Source organism: Oratosquilla oratoria, chromosome 8 (assembly GCF_046742065.1).
Source record: "Oratosquilla oratoria isolate Oo_2021 chromosome 8, ASM4674206v1, whole genome shotgun sequence".
Lineage (NCBI taxonomy): Eukaryota > Metazoa > Arthropoda > Malacostraca > Stomatopoda > Squillidae > Oratosquilla > Oratosquilla oratoria.
The window spans coordinates 33,594,638-33,602,137 of NC_134784.1; positions in this window are offsets into that span (position 1 = coordinate 33,594,638).

Sequence of the window (7,500 nt, forward strand, 5' to 3'; positions counted from 1 at the left end):
TTAAGTTTAAGAAGGAAATAGACAAGAACTGGTTTACCAACAGAAAGGTTAACGAATGGAATAGACTTAGTAGCCATGTAGAGCGCGCAGAAAAAATTACTTTTTAAAGAAACGAGATAACTTAATAGATGAGAATGACAGGTTGTAAGGGTCATGGAACTGCCTAGTGTAGGCCTTATGGTCTCCTCCAATCTTATGTTCAATTATATCGGGAGATGAATGGGTCTTGTTCTGGTGAAAATAAATAATTGGAGGGAAAATGGATGATGATTACGAAGGTAATCAGCGTTGAACGACAGCGAAGAAAAGACTAATGACCCTCAACGGGTCTGACCTAATCACCATTAAACAACCGAACTAATTATCTCACCATCAACAAGGGCCAACGCCTCTTCTTCCTCCTCCTCCTCCTCCTCCGTCTTCTCCTTCTCCTCCTTCATATTCTCCTCTTCCTCCTCCTCCATCTCCTTCTCCTCTTCGACCTCCATCATCTCCTTCTCCTCCTCGTCCTCCATTTTCTCCTCCTCCATCTCCTTCTCCTCTTCGACCTCCTTCTTCTCCTCTTCCTCCTCCTCCATCTCCTTCTCCTCTTCGACCTCCACCATCTCCTTCTCCTCCTCGTCCTCCATCTTCTCCTCTTCCTCCTCCTCCATCTCCTTCTCCTCTTCGACCTCCATCATCTCCTTCTCCTCCTCGTCCTCCAGCTTCTCCTTCTCCTCCTCTTCGTCCTCTATCTTCTCCTTCTCTTCGTCCTCCATCTTCTCCTTCTCCCGGTCCTTCATCTTCTCCTTCTCCTCTTCGTCCTCCATCTTCTCCTTCTCTTCGTCCTCCATCTCCTTCTCCTCCTCTTTGTCCTCCATCTTCTCCCTCTCCTCCATCTTCTTCTTCGTCCTCCACCTTCTCCTTCTTCGTCCTCCACCTTCTCCTTCTCCTCCTCGTCCTCCATCTTCTCCTTCTCCTCCTCGTCCTCCATCTTCTCCTTCTCCTCCTCTTCGTCCTCCACCTTCTCCTTGTCCTCCATCTTCTCCTTCTCCTCTTCCTCCTCCATCTTCTCTTTCTCCTCTTTGTCCTCCATCTTCTCTTCCTCCTCTTCGTCCTCCATCTTCTTCACCCACTTCCTTCTTTTCCTTTTCCTCTTCCTTTCTGACCTTTTCCTCGTCTTCCTTCTTCATGTTCTCTTCTTCTCCTTCTCCTCCTCTTTCTCTGCCGGCATTTAATTGTAATTGGATAGGTTAGTGGTAGCAGTAGTGTTAGTTCATTTTCTATCGCCTAATTGCCCTGTTTTCTTAACTGTAGCTTAGTTTAGTAAACGCAAACAGCCTCGTTAGGGCCAGTAAGATTGCTGTTGTTTGTTCTTCCTTTGTGTTCCTTTGCATGTTCTTCATCTTCTCCTCTCCCTTCTACTCCTTCTCCTTTTCCTATTCTTCCTTCATCTTCTCTTCTTCTCCTCCTCCTCCTCTTCGTCCTCCATCTTTTCTTCTTCTCCTCTTCCTCTTCATACTACCTCTTCTCCGCCTCTTCGTCCTTTAATGATTCTCCTCCTCCTCCTCTTCGTTCTCCTTCTTCTACTTCTCCCCCTTCCTTCTCTTCCTTCTTGATCTTTTTCTCCTCTTCCTCCTCCAAGTTCTCTTCTTTCCCTTCTCCTCCTCTTCCTCTGCTTCCTTCATCTTCTCTTCTTTCTCTTATTCCTTTTCCTTCTCCTCTTACTTCTCATTTATATCTTCTTTCATTTTTTTTCTCTTCTTCTTCCTCCTTCTCCTCCTCCGCCTCTTCGCCCTTCTCCTCCTCCTCCACATCTTCGTCCTTCTTCTCCTCCTCCTTTTCTTTGTCCTCCACCTCTTCATCCTTCTCCTACTCCTCCACCTTTTCGTCCTTCTTTTCCTCCTCCTCCTCTTCTTCATCCTCCTTCTTCTCTTCCTCCTCCGCTTCTTCGTTCTTCTTCTCCTCTTCCACCTCTTCGTCCTTCTCCTCCTCCTCCTCTTCTCCGTCCTCCTTCTCATATTCTTCGTCCTCCTTTTCCTTCTCCTTCACTTTCTCATTCAACTTCTACCTCTGCTCCTCTCCTTCTTCCAACTCCTTTTAATCTCACCCTCTTCGTCTGCTTTCTCCTCTTCCTCCTCCTTCACTTCGTCCGACTCCTCCCCCTGCCCTTCCTCCTTCTCTTATTTCTCCTCCTCTTCCACCTCATCCTCCTTCTCTTGGTCTAATTACTTCCCCTTCTCTTCCTCCTCCTCTTCCGCCTCTTCCTCCTTCTCTTCGTCAAACTCCTTCTCGGCCTCTTCTTCCTCCTACACTTCGTCAAACTACTCTTCCGCCTCTTCCTCCTCCTCCTTGCCTGACTCCTCCACCTTCTCTTTCTCCTCCACCTCCTCCTCCTCTTCGTCAAACTCCTCTTCCGCCTCTTCCTCCTCATCCTCATCCTCCGCCTATTCGTCCTCCTTCTTCTCTTCTTCCTCCTCCTTCAAAAGACACCTAAGAAATATCTTGAACAAAAGGAATAGGTTAGGAGGCGAGGAAGGAAGAAAACAGAACTAAAGGTTTTACCAAGATAAAGAGAATTGGCAGAATATAAAGAAGAGCATTACCCGACAGGGAATAAGTTTAACAGAAGCCGAAAGCAAGAATAAATTTAATAAGAAATGAAAAGAAACTGAAATTTAAGAGAGAAGATTGGAATAAATATATGAACAAAGACTGGGGAGAAGAGAAAAAAAGATAGTTTAAACACATAACGGGGCAAAGGGGACGGCTTCGGCCGCAGCTACTCAGCGCCTCCTGGCGTAGAAGGCTCCTCACTTTTCAGTCTTCTGTCGTCCAAAGGGACGCTCGCTGGCTGAGCAGTTTAGAGCGTCGCCACTTGCGGCGGAGGTCGAGGTGACGGCAGTTTGAACCCTGCCGCCAGCGAGTTGGACCAAGGGTATGGTTGATTAAATTCCACGCTACAAAGTCCCCTGTAAGGGACGCCGTCCTAGCCACCTGATAGGGCGAGTTTCCAACTTTAAACAGAATCAATCAGGCGTCAGAAGTAGTTATCACATTGGGCTATTTTTCCTCCGACATCTTACTTCCAACATCTATTTGAATAACTAGAATATGATTTCGTTTACATAAATCTAGAGTTATCTAAGAATATTTCAACAGTATGTCTAACACTCGTCTAGGTTTACAATCTCTTAGTTCATCATTCACTTAAAGGTAATTTGATATTTGGAGATTTGAAAATTCAAATATTGTAACCGAAGTCGTTTTTACTCAAACGAACTCTCAGCCGTCGTCGCAGTGTGATAACCCCTTTAGATGGATGACAGGTGGTAATGGACATGGAACTACCTAGTGTAGGCCTTATGGTCTCCTTTAATCTTATGTTCTTATTCACGAAACCAAATTGTAGTTGCACATTTGTAAAATGTTTGAATATAACCCACTCTCGGAGAATCAAAGCAAAAGAAACAGATCTGTATATTTCGGTCGCAACTGCTGAAGAGGATCACAGTTGTGGTCGAAATATACAGATCTTCCGTTTCTTTTGCTTCGTTTATCCGACAGTTGGTTATATCTAAACATTATGTTCTTATGTTCGTTATTCCTCGTTTAACTACATCCCTTCACTCTCCGGATTATCTGAGTTTCAAAGTTGGTTATATTGCCGGCCACAGCTTGGGTGTTGTCATCTGGAACCCATGGCCCAATTTCCCTGAGCATGAGACGAGGAAATACATGAGCAACATAATGGTGACCGCGGAGGAAGGACGAAATGAGCGAAGAAAAATGGCGGTCAAAAAGAGAAGGAAGTGGGGAAGAATTAGAAACAAGGTAAAAAAAATAGTAATAATAAAAACTGAGGTGAGGGGGCAAGGTGGAAAAAAAATAAAAAAAGAGAGTTTGGAAACCCGAAGAAAAAAGGATGAATGAATAAGGATATGAAAGAATTAAGGAAAGAAAATCTCTCTCTCTCAGACAGACAAGCACTCAGCGATAGATTGATAAATACCTGCCTATGTCTCTTTGTCAGACAGACAGACAAACAGACAATGAGAGAAAGATTGATAAATACATCAAATCCATCTATCTACCTGTTTCTCTCTTCCTCTCTCAGACAGAGATAAATTCATAGATAGATCAAATCTATCTACCTGTCTCTCTTTTTCTCTCTCTCTCTTTCAGACAGACACACAGACATCACTGGTGAGATATGTAGTAACATATTTGTAAATCACAACTAACACCACAGTCGGACGAAAGAAAGAGTTGAGTAAGCGAAACTATATATTTCGATTGCTAACTGCAATCCTCTTACAAAGGGAAGGGAACTGGGAAAATAATAAATGTCACTACCCCAACCCTTATGTGACCTGAGGATGACAAGAAGTCGGGTCAGGGGTAGAGACGCAACTCAAAAAAGTGCTGTTTAAAAAAAAAATTAATAATAATAAATAAATAAATAAATAAATGGATATTTTCGTTTTTTATATATATTTTGTTTTCAAATAACTCAGCAAGGAAAATAACCATATTACAATAATTTTTCTGTTAGAATATCAAATAAATCAGTATACCCCTCACTTAAGGTTTTCTATGGTGTTAGGGCACTTCCATTTTCTGTGGTTTCATGTTTTGATGTGTTTTATTTATTTTACAATGTACAGTTGCCCCACTTAGTTTTGGCACAGTTTTAAAAATGTTTCGGACAAGAATAGCAACTCGCCCGGTATTCTTTTTTATTACATTTTCGTGTCTGTTCATTTACATGCTTTGTTTTTTCTTTTTCTTTTTTCTTTGCTAAATAGTAACTACCTTAAAAAATGTGACAAACAGCGAAATACTCAAAATGATGTAGCAGACGACACATTTTTCTTGACTTATTAATGATATCACTCTTATTTGACAAGTAATACGATTAATATACGTTGCAGAGGAGAGAGAACGCAGGAATCCGTTCACGTAGTGGTCAATGGTAGACTAACAACCAGCTTCAAGCTGTGAGTGGTGTTGAGTGCAGTGACAAACAAACCAAAACTAACTCGTATACTTATAAGTTATGTTATAACCCTATTATTAAATCAATTATTTTCATTTATCTATTCAGCAGAGGGCTTGTGATCCAATTATGTTATGTATGATTGTAGGTTAAAGTTAAGGGATAGCGAGCAAAAAGTCAGGTAGAAAGTAAGCTCTGAGCCTTGATGGGTGGAGGGAGTACAACATTTTCCCTCCATTACTATGTTAACCCCTTTTCCACTGTCCAAGTGGCGGATCTGTGTTTAGGCAACGTCCAGGGTCATTATGGGAAATTGGAGTGTTTAATCTTTGAAGAGTATGCTAAGATAAAAGGTAAATTTTGTAAGGTAGCCAGCCAATAGCCATACTGGCCCATATACAGTATCTACACTTGTTGCAGGCTTGCAGCATCTGACAGTGACTTTATATGGTCAATTACTTGTTTATTTTTATACTCTGTCTAATACCTTTGAATAAGATAGATGCACATATGTGGAGGGATGAATAACATACTTGCACCTGTTTTTATATACTAAATATTTAATATCTGAACAAATTTGGACGAGATGAAAAAAAAAATCATAATTTTTTTTTTTTTTTTTTTTTTTTTGCATCTATAGTCAGGGGTCATGGGGAGGAAACTTGTTGACAATTTGTTTGGTGATAAATAATCCTGATATATCTGGGCGTCCGTTGACCCTTGGAAATATTCATAGTGGGCAAATATTCAATTCCACTTTAATTGAATATTTGCCCACGATGAATATTTCCAAGGGTCAATGGACCCCAGATATAATATCAGGATTATTCATCACCAAGCAAATTGTCAACATGTTTCCTCCCCCCTGACCCCTGACCCGACCTCATATGTCATCCTCAGGTCACATAAGGGTAGGGGTAGTGACATTCTTTTCCGAGTCCCCTTCCCATTGTAAGAGGTTTCTATTTAAGTAAGCATCCTCCTTCCAATTTGTACTGCTGAAGAGGATTGCAGTTAGCAATCGAAATATATATTCCAAAGGCGGGGCATGCCGACAGTAGACCTTTTGGTCCACTTCGCTTACTCAACTCTTTCTTTCGTCCGACTGTGGTGTTAGTTGTGAAGTAGAGATATATTGATAAATAGATGAGTAATTAGACAATAAGTATTAAGTGCAAACAGACAACAAGAGTGGTTAACGAGTGGTATAGACTTAGTAACCATGGAGTGAGTGCCGAAACAGTTGGTTGTTTTAATAGAAGATAAGTTTATGGATAGGGAGGACAGATGGTATAAGGTACATGGAACAGCCTAGTGTAGGCCTTATGGTCTCCTCCATTCTTATATTCTTATAGAGAGTTTCAATAATGCCTTAATCCTTTGCAATTCCACCGTTCATGTTGGGGGACGGGAGAAAGAAGCTGAATAATACAGCGTCCTTTGGAAGAACCATCTACAGTGTCTTCACCTTAACACCTTCAACACAGAGACGTCCTCATGATACAAACCCAGATTTGGACAAAAGTAATCTATTCATTTCAAAGGGGGGGGGGCGTGGACCCTGGCTTGAAAAGGGTTAGGAACGATCGAGACCCCTACCAGACCGGGGTCCAACACCTCACCTGTAGTTCATATGATCGCCTGGAAAAAGTGCATCTATAGAGTAACCGTGATCAAGAGCTTAAAAGCTCCGAGGGAATTCTGCAGGCGCTTGATAACGTGGAAGATGGAAGCTGTTTCTTGTGGCCCAGCGGTGTGAAAAGAGGCAATTTAGACCCATCAGAGACAAGGAACAGCAAAGGCGAAGGTCGGGGGAGGGCAGCAAGTTTAGACAGTGGAGGAGAGACAGACAGACAAACACAGACAGACAGATATATTGATATATAGATTGACAGATAGAAACACAGAAAGATGGATGCATAGATAAATAGATAGACAGATAGATAGACGCATAGACAGATAGAGATATATAGACAGATAAAAAGAGGAAGAGAGGTAGTGAGAGAGAGAGAGCTACACACACACACACACACACACACACACACACACACACACACACACACACACACACGCAAGATCCAAAAATTCATGCACGTAGTTTCTTTATAGCCTCTCCCAGGTGATTGGGTTTCTTCGTGTCTTTATATAAGTCATGAAGTCTAGGACACGTGACGAGTTGTATACGCCAATCGCAATTTAAATTACAACACATGGTATGTTGTAGTTTGTACTGAGACTACAACAGATGTACTTTGCTGAAGCTTCATTCTTCATCATGACTTCTGCCATTTCCTCGTCAGGCCGGTCATGACCTATTTTCATAATTATTTGACCAGAAAGACTTCGGTCATGACCTATTTCCATAATTATTTGACCAGAAAGACTTCGGTCATGACCTATTTCATAATTCTTTGACCAGAAAGACTTCGGTCGTACCCCTGTTCACACTTGCGGTTCAATTGCAATGCAAGTCAATGGAGGCGTTCACACACAGCCGCACAGTTTTTCCTTACTATGCGTTA